Here is a 13983-nt window from a genome sequence, read left to right as displayed (position 1 = left end):
CCAAACCCACAGTTCGATACATATTGAGGTTTTGGGGTCTCTTCGGTTACGGTACAGCGGGAAAATGAAATGCCAACAGTTTCTGTAGTTCATTTGGCAAAAGACAACATTTAAAAAGCACCATATTTGTGCCCCAAGTTAGGGCTGGGCGATATGGACAAAATATATCACAGTAGTTGTAAATGTTTTTAATCGGGCGGGATTTGACAGTTTTTAATATATATTTTTAAAGTTCTACATTTGCTTTGAGTTGTGTGTGACCCTAGGGTGGCAACACACATTCTAAATGATTTCAATGGGTCTTTCTCCATTCTGATTTATTTTATACTCAATTCAACTTAAATCTAAACTAATTTTCATACGTTTGTGCATTACCTGCACTCATTTGAGATCATTTCCACACTGCTACGTAGGGCTGCATGATATGGGTGAACAATCTAGGCCTTATTTTTAACCAAATGTCGCAATAGCGGTTTTAGAGCAAAACACATGGTGAGCTGTTGGAATCATGCAAATAGAAGGATTGTTCTAATTCTATAGTTAGAATATAATAGTGGGCACTTTTGAATACAGTGTTTGATATGACAATGAATGAAAATGCCAGGGAGGGGTTATTGTGACAGGGTAGGAACCAAAGTGTTCCTAGGGTACACTATCATTTTGTAGCTACATTGAATGTTTTCTCTTAGCTTCTTCATGTAACTAACAGTCTTATTTTTTATTTTTCGTATTCCTCTTTGATTTAGAAATTACTATTACACAAACAACATGCTGATTTAGAGCTACACCATCACTGGTATTACCAGGCTGTATAGCTAATTACCGTTGCTCTGACTCAGTACATTTATTAGCTTGCTAGCGATTTAGCGTTAGCGGCTAACAAGATTTAGGCCTAACATACTAAGAAAAGACAAATTAGCTTGTTTGCAGATGTAAGAAACACGAACTAGTAGTGTAATTATAGAACGCTAGTGGATTTATATTAAGAAGCAATGTGAAAACGGCATCGTTGTCATCAACATTGTTGCATGTGCTGTGTTGGCCATGCAGACTGAATGCAAGTGTGTCAGGGTCGAGGACCAACAAATGTGCTCCTTGAGTGACGGGGCGGGACTAGGTCTGTGTGGAAAGCTGCATGGAGAGCGACAGAGCGGAGAGAGATGACTCAAGTAGCGACGTAAACTATAAAGATGGACGTTACACATTGCATATCACATTTAACAAACCAAACATTCAAATACTGATATAGAAGGTAAAGTGAACCCAAACCGGTCTGTGCATCAATACCGGTATATCATAAAATATGTTATACCGCCCAGTCCTAGCCCAAGCCCAGCTTCTGTGACAGCATTTATGATGTTCCTGCCATTGTCTGTTGTGAGAGGGATTGTTATATTGGGCCTTTCAAGTAGAGGTCTTCACAGACCTGTTCTGAAATGGACCTGGGGCTTTTCTACCTGGACCCGATATGCATAAATGTTATATTTTTTTTAAATATAGAGACATGTTCCTAATGGACTACTAGACCAGTTTTGTATAGACCTGGTCGGATCAAGACCGGGTCCGATCTGAGTGAGGGAAGCAGCATCCCATGCAAAGCTGCGGGAAGTGGGATTTTATTGCTGGGGGTATGCAGAAACAATTTTTTGCATATTGTGCTTTTAATTCCATAATTTTAATCCCCTTTTCCATTGATTAGATAATGTCTTAACTTGCTTTGCCATACCGAGGCTCTATGTCTGTCGTGCTGCTTTGATGATTGGCCGACAACAACACGCTACATGGTGCCAGGACAACAATCTCTCCCTCAACAAGATCAAGACAAAGGAGATGATTGTGGACTACAGGAAAAAGAGGACCGATCCCATTCTCATCGACGGGGCTGTAGTGGAGCAGGTTGAGAGCTTCAAGTTCCTTGGTGTCCACATCAACAACAAACTGACATGGTCCAAGCACACCAAGACAGTTGTGAAGAGAGCACGACAAAGCCTATTCCTCCTCAGGAGAATGAAAAGATTTGTCATGGGTCCTCAGATCCTCAAAATGTTCTACAGATGCACCATCGAGAGCATCCTGACGGGTTGCATCACTGCCTGGTATGGCAACTGCACAGCCTCCGACTGCAAGGCACTACAGAGGGTAGTGAGTACGGCCCAGTACATCACTGGGGCCAAGCTTCCTGCCATCCAGGACCTCTATACCAGGCGGTGTCAGAGGAAGGCCCTAAAAATTGTTAAAGAATCCAGCCACCCGAGTCATAGACTGTTCTCTCTGCTACTGCACAGCAGGCTTCTAAACAGCTTCTACTCCCAAGCCATAAGACTCCTGAATATCTAATCAAATGGCTACCCAGACTATTTGCATTGCCCCCCCCTTTACACCGCTCTCTGTTGTTATCTTCTATGCATAGTCACCTTTATTACATATTGTACATATTACCTCAACTAACCAGTGCCCCAGCACATAGACTCTGTACCGGTACCTCCCTGTATATAGTCTCGCTATTGTTATTTTACTGCTGCTCTTTAATTACTTGTTACTTCTATTTATTATCTGTATTTTTTTTAAACTGCATTGTTGGTTAGGGGCTTGTAAGTAAGCATTTCACTGTAAGGGCTACACCTGTTGTATTCGGCACATGTGACTAATACAATTTGATTTGACTCTGCCTAGGCTGTTCTCATTGAGCAGTGGCGACATACTGTTAATGTTTTATCCACAACTCTCTACATCGCCATTGCAATCTCCTGTGAAGCAACAATGTTCCCAAATTTAAGATTTAAATGATGATGGAGGATCCACCTCGCCACTGTTCAGAACTTGTTCCCGGCTGTACCTTACAAAGTATGGTTTTAAATGTGCCAGTTAAGATGAGAATTTTGATGACAACATGTGCATAGCCTATGTTTGTTTTTCTCCCCAGCTCAGATTTACTCAAGAAGCAATGGCATACAACGCAGTGTAGGCATTGCCTATATGCCTAGTGTTTTTATTTGTTTTATGTAGGGATGCACTGTAATTTTCATCATCTCTCATCTTTTTAAGTGGGAGAACTTGCACAATTGGTGGCTGACTAAATACTTTTTTGCCCCACTGTATATCGGTGAACATATCGATGTCTCGTTTAACGCCGATGTGCAAAACCGATGTGCATACCTATATAGCGTAGGTACATGCCGTAATGACTGCACGTACGATTTTGCGCTACATGTGCAACACAGCATTCCTAACCTAGCCCACAATGTCTGCTGTGTGGCTCGAGCAGTCATTTGAAAGAGTAAGAACATTTCAGCGAGACAACTCAAAAAGCGAAATCCATTAAAGCCAAGATAGTGGAATTCATTCACCTTGACAATCAACCATTCTCTGTTGTGGGTGATGTTTGGCTTTCGCCGACTGGTCGAGCACCGGTACACACTACCAAGTGCGCTATTTTTCGATGTTGCCCTATCGGAGTTACACAGTAATAGCGTCACTGCTATTAGCTTCAAGACATGCATACTATGGAACGCCATTTGGGTTTTTGCGTATCAAAAAAGATACAGTAGCACTGTCAAAGCTGTAAAATAAACTCTGCAAATACTGGCCACGAACGATGTGTTTACAATACCGCGTTGGTAATAAAGCATTATTTGTTCGACCGCAACTTCTGGGGTAGATATCTTTAGCTTGGTACCTAGCTAGCACCATTACAACCAGCCTGAAAACAATGACCAGTAGAAACTGCAGTCATTTAAATTATTCTTAGCAATGATTTAGGAATCCTTGTAAGTATTGTTGTTTGCCTATTGAACTTGAGTTCATGAAAATAAATAGCTAACCAGCTACTTAACCCTTTTGCCCAAAGCTAATGTTATATGCAGCCAGCTAGCTTCATCTGGTTAGGGACGCTCGACCGGACTTTGTGTTGTGAAGCTAGCCACAATAAGGATTTGGCACAATAGTGGAATTTGCGGTTTGCCTTCAAAATATCAGTATGTCGTTGACAGTGATGCAAATGAATAAAAATTGTACTTTTATTTTGAAGGCTAACCGCAAAGTCTGCTATTGTGGCTGGATGATGACACCTAGCTATGTAATTAGCTAGCTAACTATAGCTACTGAAACAGATTGTCGTTTCGCTATGTTTTTGTGGAAGAACATTGTTTGCATTCATGAGCTAGCTAGCTAGCTTTTAATTATGACCAGCACTGTAGGTGCGTGAGACAACTTTACCAGCATCATAGCATACGTATCGATGAATTGTTGTGACATGAAATACAAGTGAGTGTAATCAATGTGTAGTAACTTTTATTTTTATTTAACCATGGGGGCTAGTTGAGAACAAGTTCTCATATACAACTGCGACCTGGCCAAGATAAAGGAAAGCAGTGCGACACAAACAACAACACAGTTACACATGGAATAAACAAACATACAGTCAATAAATTAATAGAAAAAAATCTATATACAGTGTGTGAAAATGAGGTAGGATAAGGGAGGTAAGGCAATAAATAGGCCATAGTGGCGAAATAATTACAATATAGCAATTAAACACTGGAGTGATAGATGTGCAGAAGATGAATGTGCAAGTAGAGATACTGGGGTGCAAAGGAGCAAAATAAATAGAATAAATAACATTATGGGGATGAGGTAGTTGGATGGGCTATTTACAGATAGACTATGTACAGGTGCAATGATCTGTGAGCTGCTCTGACAGCTGGTGCTTAAAGCTAGTGAGGGAGATCTGAGTCTCCAGCTTCAGTGATTTTTGCAGTTGGTTCCAGTCATTGGTAGCAGAGAACTGGAAGGAAAGGCGGTCAAAGTAGGAATTGGCTTTGAGGGTGACCAGTGAAATATATCTGCTGGAGCGCGTGCTACAGGTGGGTGCTGCTATGGTGACCAGTGAGCTAAGATAAGGCGCGGCTTTACCTAGAAAAGACTTATAGATGACCTGGAGCCAGTGGGTTTGGTGACGAATATGATGCGAGGGCCAGCCAACGAGAGCATACAGGTCACAGTGGTGGGTAGTATATGGGGCTTTCGTGAAAAAACGGATGGCACTGTGATTAGACTGCATCCAATTTGGATGCGTGTAGAGTGTTGGAGGCTATTTTGTAAATGACATCGCCTAAGTCAAGGATTGGTAGGATACCCTCGTAAAACTGACTATGTTTGGCAGCATGAGTGAAGGATGCTTTGTTGCGAAATAGGAAGCCAATTCTAGATTTAATTTTGAATTGGAGATGCTTAATGTGAGTCTGGAAGGAGAGTTTACAGTCTAACCAGACACCTAGGTATTTGTAGTTGTCCACAAGTCAGAACCGTCCAGAGTTGTGATGCTGGATGGGCGGGCAGGTGTGGGCAGCGATCGGTTGAAAAGCATGCATTTCATTTTGAGCAGTTGGAGGCCACGGAAGGAGCATTGTATGACATTGAAGCTCGTTTGGAAGTTTGACAATACAGTGTCCAAAGAAGGGCCAGATGTATACAGAATGGTGTTGTCTGCGTAGAGGTGGATCAGAGAATCACCAGCAGCAAGAGCGACATCATTGATGTATACAGAGAAAAGAGTTGGCCCGAGGATTGAACCCTGTGGCACCCCCATAGAGACTGCCAGAGGTCCGGACAACAGGCCCTCCAATTTGAAACACTGAACTCTGTCGGAGAAGTAGTTGGTGAACCAGCCGAGGCAGTCATTTGAGAAACCAAGGCTGTCGAGTCTGCCGATAAGAATGTGGTGATTGACAGAGTCGAAAGCCTTGGCCAGGTCGATGAATACAGCTACACAGTATTGTCTCTTATCGATGGCGGTTATGATATCCTTTAGAACCTTGAGCGTGGCTGAGGTGCACCCATGACCAGCTCGGAAACCAGATTGCATAGCGGAGACGGTACGGTGGGGTTCGAAATCGTCGGCGATCTGTTTGTTAACTTGGCTTTTGAAGACCTTTAGAAAGGCAGGGTAGGATAGATATAGGTCTGTAACAGTTTGGGTCTACAGTGTCTCCCCCTTTGAAGAGGGGGATGACCGCGGAAGCTTTCAAATCTTTGGGGTTCTCAGACGATACGAAAGAGAGGTTGAACAGACTGGTAATAGGGGTTGCAACAATTGCGGCGGATAATTTTAGAAAGAAAGGGTCCAGATTGTCTAGCCCGGCTGATTTGTAGGGGTCCAGATTTTTCAGCTCTTTCAGAACATTGGCTATCTGGATTTGGGGGAGGCTTGGGCAAGTTGCTGTGGGGGGGTGCAGGGCTGTTGACCGGGGTAGCCATGTGGAAACCATGGCCAGCCATAGAAAAATGCTTCCTGAAATTCTCAATTATTGCAGATTTATCAGTGGTGACAGTGTTTCCTAGCCTCAGTGCAGTGGGCAGCTGGGAGGAGGTGCTCTTATTCTCCATGGACTTTAGTGTCCCAGAACTTTTTTGAGTTAGTACTACAGGATGCAAATTTCTGTTTGAAAAGCTGGCCTTTGCTTTCCTAACTGCCTGTGTATATTGGTTCCTAACTTCCCTGAAAAGTTGCATATTGCGGGGGCTATTCGATGCTAATGCAGTACGCCACAGGACGTTTTTGTACTGGTCAAGGGCAGTCAGGTCTAGAGTGAACCAAGGCTGTATCTGTTCCTGGTTCAAATATTTTTGAATGGGGCATGCTTATTTAAGATGGTGAGGTAAGCACTTTTAAAGAATAACCAGGCATCCTCTACTGACGGGATGAGGTCAGTATCCTTCCAGGATACCCGGGCCAGGTCGATTAGAAAGGCCTTCTCGTGCAATTGTTTTATTTAGCGTTTGGCAGTGATGAGGGGTGGGCGTTTGACCGCAAACCCATTACGGACGCAGGCAATAAGGCAGTGATCGCTGAGATCCTGGTTGAAGACAGCAGAGGTGTTTTTGGAGGGCAGGTTGGTTAGGATGATATCTGAGGGTGCCTGTGTTTACAGATTTGGGGTTGTACCTGGTAGGTTCGTTGATAATTTGTGAGATTGAGGACATCAAGCTTAGATTGTGGGATGGCCGGGGTGTAAAGCATGTCCCAGTTTAGGTCACCTAACATCTCGAGCCCTGAAGATGGATGGGGGGCAATCAATTCACATATGGTGTCCAGGGCACATCTGGGGGCAGAAGGTGGTCAATATAAAGTGGCAACGGTGAGAATCTTGTTTCTGGAATGGTGGATTTTTAAAAGTAAAAGCTCAAATTTTTGGGGCACAGACCTGTATAATAAGACAGAACTCTGCATGCTATCTTTGCAGTAGATTGCAACTCCGCCCCCTTTGGCAGTTCTATCTTGTCGGTAACTATGAGCCCGTTAAATTATGTGACATGCAGTCATATTCAGGTCCTGATTGGTCAACAAGCTTATTTGACACGCCAAATAGTGTTATCTACTGGTCGTTTTCTTTTTTGACGCGCAAAGACCCAAACGGCGTTCCATAGCAAAGACCCAAACAGTCCATAGAAATCCTGGTTGAGAATTAAACAAATTAACAACGAAACAGCACAGCAGGTAAGTGAAAGAAATAGGCTTTGATTATGTTTTACTTGTAATGGGGACATATGTAAATATCAACAAAAGTGTTTGGTGTGTGTGACATTTATTTAACTAGGCAAGTCAGTTAAGAAATTCTTATTTACAATGACGGCCTACCCGGCCAAACCCGGACGTCGCTGGGCCAGTTGTGTGCCGCCCTATGTGACTCCCAATCACGGCCGGATTTGATGTAGCCTGGATTCCAACCAGGGACTGTAGTGACTCCTCCTGCACTGAGATGTCGTGCCTTAGACCGCTGCGTCCGTGTGTGTGTTAACTATTTAACTGTACTAGAATGCTTAAAAGGCCGCTAAACTTTTAAATATCGGTTATCGGTATTGTTTTTTGGGGGGTGGACTTGGAAAATATATCGGGAATATTGGTATCGGCCAACAATGTCATATCGGTGCATCACTAGTTTTATGTATTCATTCAGATTCACAGTGCTGACTGAACCGGGGTTCCTGTACCAAACGGTTAGGTACGTATACTTGTACCGTTACACCCCTAGTGTTACGCTGAAAGGTTCAAAACTGGAGACGTTTGTGTTTTTAGCATAACTCCGTTACTACAGTTAGTTGTTTATTGGTAAGACTGTATCAAAGGTGCTCAATTATATTAACAAGATATTCAAGTGATCACTCTTAACAATGGAAATACATGTTTTAAAGATGAAAGGCAGTCGTGAGGATGCGAGATCAGGTGGGACCATTCTAGCCAATGAGTGGGCAGATACGTGTGTGAACAGGCCATAGAGATGAAAAGAGAACTAATCTTTGTATCTGTACCATTTTATAGTCTCTGACAGCATGGGCAGCATCATTGAAGCTATCACTTATTTTAAAGTAGTCTTTTTTTTCTTCCTCATTGGCTGATTGCACCCAACTCATAGGAATCCCCACTGAGATGACTACTTTAAAATAGTGGAAGCCCTCAATGGAAATGTCCACGCTAAAACAGGTTATATCCATGATGAGTCCTCTATCGATCCCTATGACAACAGGCACTTTAATATAAAGTTGGTTTTGGGTAAGTTGCCGAAATGCCACGTGCGTCCACTTACAGTGTGTTCGGAAAATATTCTTACCCCTTGACTTTTTCCATGTTTTGTTACATTACAGCCTTTGATTAAAAATGGATTAACAAAATAAATAAATCCTCATCAATCTACACACAATACCCCATAATGACAAAGCGAAAAGAGGTTTTTAGAAATTTTAGCTAATTCCTTAAAAATATCACATTTCCATAAGTATTCAGACCCTTTAATCAGTGCTATGTTGAACTTCTACTTTAGCAGCGATTACAGCCTTGAGTCTTCTTGGGTGTGACACTACAAGCTTGGCATACCTGTATTTGGGGAGTTTCTAACGTTCCTCGCTGCAGATCCTCTCAAGCTCTGTCAGGTTGGATGGGGAGCATCGCTGCACAGCTATTTCCAGATTGGGTTCAAGTCCGGGCTCTGGCTGGGCCACTCAAGGACATTCAGAGACCTGTCCCTTAGCCACCCTGCGTTGTCTTGACTGTGAGCTTAGTGTCGTTGTCCTGTTGGAAGGTGAACCTTCTCCCCAGTCTGAGGTTCTGAAGAATCTGGAGCAGAATCTCTTTATACTTTGCTCCGTTCATCTTTTCCTCAATCCTGACTAGTCTCCCAGTCCCTGCCGCTGAAAAACATCCTCACAGCATGATGCCGCCACCTATTTTTTTATTTAACTGTCATCTCTAGGGATGGTGCCAGGTTTCCTCCAGACGTGACGCTTGGCATTCAAGCCAAAGTGTTCAATCTTGGTTTCATCAGACCAGAGAATCTTGTTTCTCAGGGTCTGAGAGTTCTTTAGGGGCCTTTTGGCAAACTCCAAGCAGGCTGTCATGTGCCTTTTACTGAGGAGTGGCTTCCGTCTGGCCACTCTACCATAAAGGCCTGATTGGTGGAGTGCTGCAGAGATGGTTGTCCTTCTGGAAGGTTCTCGGGTTTCCATAGAGGAACTCTTGAGCTCTGTCAGTGACCATCGGGTTCTTGGTCACCTCCCTGACCAAGGCCCTTCTCTCCCGATTGCTCCGTTTGGCCGGGCACCTAAACATTGCAACATTTCGAATAGATCAAATAAGTCTGACGTTGTAAATCAACTAATAAAAAATAATAAATTTTACACTCATTGACCTCCATTCAAAAATTCCTCACTTGGTGTATAGCTTTTGGGCAGATTAAAACCTCTCGTTTTGCCTCTTCCTCTCTGACAGTTACTAGTAGCTACATCAAGGGAAAAGCGAAAACCTGGAGTTTCTCTGAACCAGGGTAACAGCATTGCAAGTTCCTCTCACAGTTCACTGTTTTCTATCCCTCTGACCCCTCCTCTCTTGTTGAAAGTCCCTCACAGACGAGCTCTGTTTTTCGGCATCCTCTTCAGTTTAGGGTGTCCCTGATCCAGGCCCTCTTGGCCCATTCCACCACAGTTTTCCAAGAAAACACAAACCCTCAATTGTGTATTCAAGCCTGGCCCGCCTTTACTGCCCCTCCCATTTCCCCACCCTGTTCTCTGCTGCTCCCTCTCATTCCTCCCACTTTGCCCTCTTCTTCCAATGCGAGTCCCAGTACGGGCACCTATAGATGGGTGTTTTGTGAAGTCTCTGCCCGCCGGCCTCACACTGCAGTGAGAAGCCTGGCAAAAACATCCAGGGACATTCAGGCAGAAGGCCCATGAGTTCACAAGACATTTGTCTTTGGAATACTTTCCAGGGCTCTACACTGAACTTTTTTACACATGTGCGGCCAAGTTGAAAAATGTAGGAGTACACTAAAATAAATTTAGGAGCACAATTAAAAATATTTTATGCAACAAGACATTTTCTTGGTAGTAATGACTGTCATTAATCTGCGCTCAGTGTATTCTCCATGGCAATCAGAGGCTGCGGTACACTGAAGTCATCTATCATCTGGGTGATTAAAAATAAAAAGTATGTTATTTATTTTCTAGGTGCACTGGTGCTCCTAAATATAAAATTCCAGGTCACACAGCTAAATCTTTTGGTGAATAAAATGGTCCTTGCTAGAGCCTTGCTTTCTTGAAATACAGCCCAATATCTTTATATAGCATTTTAGGAAGTCTTCTAGCAAAGACTTGTTCTCAGTGATGATGAATGTTGGTTTTCAAAGTTAGCAGATATTGGTACCATATAGGCTACCAGATTTCCATAATGAATCATTTCATTTTGAGTGTAAATGCTCTTAGTTTTCTTTCCATTTCTCCTATGATTCACTGAGGGAGAGAACAACACATTGTCAAGCTATGATTATAAGTCCCTGGGTTTAACCTCATTGAGGTTGTTTGTGCTTACTTTTCCATTTCTCCTCTGGCGTTTTTGAGGGGGTTGCAGGCAGCCGTCTCTGGAACTTATTACAGTCTGAGAACATTTCATAAATGGGCCATTCAGCTTGTCATTGCCTCGCTGAATGGGATTCAGTGTCGCTAGAAAAGAGATTTAATATGGCTTGTTGGTGAGACAGATGTCCCATACGGTCGACATTCACTCTGACAAACCACACTACTGAATTTGGTCTCACTTTAGTATTGATGGAGAGGAACTGGAACTTTAGCCTACTAGTTCACCATCAGTCGTCAGCTTGACGCGTACATCAATTTGAATTTGATCACTTTTTGACGGCACCATATTTTGATTTGAACGAGACCTTCCATACACATTTTCCCATTGTAGAAATGCCCAGAATGTGACTTTTTGGACTTGAATGACAAAACATTCAAGAGATAAAGGTGCTTAAAGTTCACCTGGTTTGCATGCCCCACCATACCATGAGACATCCATGTGTTCATCACTGGAAAAGATAAACGGTTGAGATTGCTATTATTTAAAAGCTTACAAGCAGGATTGTAAAACTATTTAATAATCGATTGAAAATGCATGTTTTTCTTAATAAAAAAATTGGCATTTAACCTTCAACGTCAATTATCTAAAAATGGATTTACCCTTATGTATTTGTACCCCATCACCCCTTTTATGAGACAGTACCACTGATTTAGCCTACTTAATCAGCCTAGACTTGTTTAGTCAAGAGGTAGCCTCATTTATTATGTTGAGTTATATTCAGCTTACCCAAGTCATTCCTAAGTATTTATTTTTATTTTTTAGGCTTCATTGTTTGAAAACTGTGATTTCAGTGTATTCTTTCCAAGACCCGTAGTCATCAGAGTAAGTTGTACCCTCAGACTGGGGGAACACCCTAAATCTTAACTAGATCCCTATAAAATATGCCATAGGGAAAACACGGACAGAATCACGGAATCCAAACATTAAAATGGAATTCAACAATCCCACTGCTGTCTTGCCACGAGATGCTGCTGGAAGTGGTATTGGAGGGCCAGTAGGAGGCACTCTTTCCTCTGGTCTCAAAATGAAAAAAGATCACCCATCTTTTGGATTGGATGTTAAACGGGTGTGACTCTCTTTGGTAAGAGTAGGGGTGTTAACACTGGTGTCCTGGCTAAATTCCTAATCTGGCCCTCATAGCGTCATGGCCACCTAACCATCCCCAGCTTCCAATTGGCTCATTCATCCCCCCTCCCCCCTTAACTATTCTCCAGGTTGTTGCTGTAAATGAGAATGTGTTCTCAGTCAACTTACCTGGTAAAATAAGTGTTAAATAAAACATTTTTAAATAAATAAAATTTGAACTTAGGGAATCAACTAAATGTATTGAAAAGTAATTCATTTGACCATCCTGACTAGTCTCCAAGTCCCTGCTGCTGAAAAGCATCCCCACAGCACGATACTGCCACCACCATGCTTCACTGTAGGGATGGTGCCAGGTTTCCTCCGTCACGCTTGGTATTCAGGCCAAAGAGTTCAATCTTGGTTTCATCAGACCAGAGAATCTTGTTTCTCATGGTTTGAGAGTCCTTTAGGTGCCTTTTGGCAAACTCCAAGCAGGCTGTCATGTGCCTTTTACTGAGGAGCGGTTTCCGTCTGGCCACTTTACCATAAAGACCTGATTGGTGGAGTGCTGCAGAGATGGTTGTCCTTCTGGAAGGCTCTCCCATCTCCACAGAGGAACGCTGGAGCACTGTCAGCGTGATCATCCGTGACCTTCGCGATTCCTCAGTTTGGCCGGGCGGCCAGCTCTGGAGTCTTGGTGGTTCCAAACTTCTTCCATTTAAGAATGATGGAGGCCACTGTGTTCTTTGGGACATTCAATGCTGCAGAAATGTTTTGGTACCCTTCCCCAGATCTGTGCCTCGACACAATCCTGTCTTTGAGCGCTACGGACAATTCCTTCAACCTCATGGCTTGGTTTTTGGTCTGACATGCACTGTCAACTGTGGGAACTCGTATAGATGGGTGTGTTCCTTTCCAAATCATGTTGAATCAAATGAAATTTCCACAGGTGGACTCCAGTTAGGTTGTATAAACATCTCAAGGATGATCGATGGAAACAGGATGCACCTGAGCTCAATTTCGAGTCCCATAGCAAAGGGTCTGAATACTTATTTTAATAAGGTATTTCTGTAATTTATTTGTAATACATTTGCACACATTTCGAAACCTGTTTTTGCTTTGTCATTGTGGTATTGTGTGTAAGTCTAACATAACAAAATGTGGAGAAGGGGTTAGAATACTTTCCTAATGTACTGTATCACAGATAAACATCTAAGTAGGGGATATGACTAGATAATGAAGTAATAGCTATTCACTCAATTTTCCTTCACAGCACCCCTCTCTCTTTTGACTGGCTAGCAAGGGACACAATCTATTCACTGGCCAGTTAGTTTTTAGCTCGAATACCTAATGACAAATGTATTTTATTTTGTACAGTTATCAAAGATGACATGAACATCAACAGTTGGTCATAACCTCTCAGATTGAGTAGGGGAGGGGTGCCTTCCTGTGGCAGCGTCAAATGAACCATTTTCATTCATATCTTTAATGCAGAAATGGTAACCTATCAAAAGAGGGGTTTTATGAAAAAATGTGTGATTGTAGCGCAGAGATATTGACGTGACAACCATCGGCAACGTGTTTTTGAATGGGCGGCTGGAAGAGGTTAAACGTTAACTACAAAGTAGCCTATGCTTAGACCTGGCAGAATGATATCATGATTATTTGCATCAATCCAGTGGGTATTTGTTTTGCAAACTCTACCATCACATATATGCTATGAAAACACTGCTAGATAAAAAAAAATCCCAGACCTCAAAAGTGATCTACTGATAGGATTGTTAATGATCAAAAAAGGTGCTATTGAGAGCGAAAACCTGAAAAATCATGGGGGAACCTGGGAAAACAAAGTGGATTTTTTGGGGGGGTGAAATATATGGAATCAGGCAAGAAAAATACATTTTTATTTTATTTATTAAAACTTTTATTTAACTTGGCAAGTCAGTTAAGATCAAATTCTTATTTATAATGACTGCTGCCTACACCGGCCAAATCCGGGCGACTCTGGGCCAATT

The 13983-nt window shown here is 42.5% G+C and overlaps 1 protein-coding gene across 8 annotated transcripts in view; it reads left to right on the top strand.

Moving 5' to 3' along the window:
* The window catches only part of LOC139549250 (rho guanine nucleotide exchange factor 12-like), a 72735-nt gene that overhangs the window by 19278 nt on the left and 39474 nt on the right, over positions 1 to 13983 (top strand). The window lies entirely within an intron of this gene.

Source organism: Salvelinus alpinus, chromosome 22 (genome assembly GCF_045679555.1).
Source record: "Salvelinus alpinus chromosome 22, SLU_Salpinus.1, whole genome shotgun sequence".
NCBI lineage: Eukaryota > Metazoa > Chordata > Actinopteri > Salmoniformes > Salmonidae > Salvelinus > Salvelinus alpinus.
Note: the sequence above shows the minus strand (reverse complement) of the source record. Positions and strands in the feature narration are given on the sequence as shown.